Raw genomic sequence first — 769 nt, 5'->3', positions numbered from 1 at the left:
TCCCTTATCCTTGCCCCTCCCAGCTCCACTACAAAGACGATTGTACATTGCTTTGGCCGCTCCCTCTCAACTACGGAGACGAGTTTAACGCGGTTTCCACCCCTCCCTCTCAACCGCACCAGTGCACGCTTGCCGCGCCACAACGCCGACGCTGGACCCGTGAATCGTGAGCACCCAGCTATGACTTACCGCACTCGTGCAAAATAATAAAACACGGTAAATATATTACTTACATGTGCGTTTTGTTTTGCAAGCGGCGCGAAAAAAATTAAAAAGGGAATGCAACACGAGGACTTCCCAGGAGGTCACCCATCCTAGTACTACTCTCGCCCAAGCACGCTTAACTTCGAAGTTCTGATGGGATCCGGTGCTTTAGTGCTGGTATGATCGCATCCGACATGTTACCCCGGTCTTCGTCCCTTATCCTTGCCCCTCCCAGCTCCACTAAAAAGATGATTGTACATTGCTTTGGCCGCTCCCTCTCAACTACAGAGACGAGTTTAACGCGGTTTCCACCCCTCCCTCTCAACCGCACCAGTGCACGCTTGCCGCGCCACAACGCCGACGCTGGACCCGTGAATCGTGAGCACCCAGCTATGACTTACCGCACTCGTGCAAAATAATAAAACACGGTAAATATATTACTTACACGTGCGTTTTGTTTTGCAAGCGGCGCGAAAAAAATTAAAAAGGGAATGCAACACGAGGACTTCCCAGGAGGTCACCCATCCTAGTACTACTCTCGCCCAAGCACGCTTAACTTCAGAGT

General features: G+C 51.2%; 1 non-coding gene across 1 annotated transcript; it reads right to left on the bottom strand.

Moving 5' to 3' along the window:
• Nucleotides 1–276: 276 nt before the first annotated feature.
• Nucleotides 277–395, bottom strand: LOC123179540 (5S ribosomal RNA). The gene has a single exon (XR_006490441.1). It is a non-coding gene; the product is annotated as a 5S ribosomal RNA (ribosomal RNA).
• Nucleotides 396–769: the final 374 nt, after the last annotated feature.

Source organism: Triticum aestivum, unplaced genomic scaffold (assembly GCF_018294505.1).
Source record: "Triticum aestivum cultivar Chinese Spring unplaced genomic scaffold, IWGSC CS RefSeq v2.1 scaffold58882, whole genome shotgun sequence".
NCBI classification, from domain to species: domain Eukaryota; kingdom Viridiplantae; phylum Streptophyta; class Magnoliopsida; order Poales; family Poaceae; genus Triticum; species Triticum aestivum.
The sequence above is the reverse complement of the archived record's forward strand: the minus strand, read 5'-3'. Positions and strand labels throughout refer to the sequence as shown.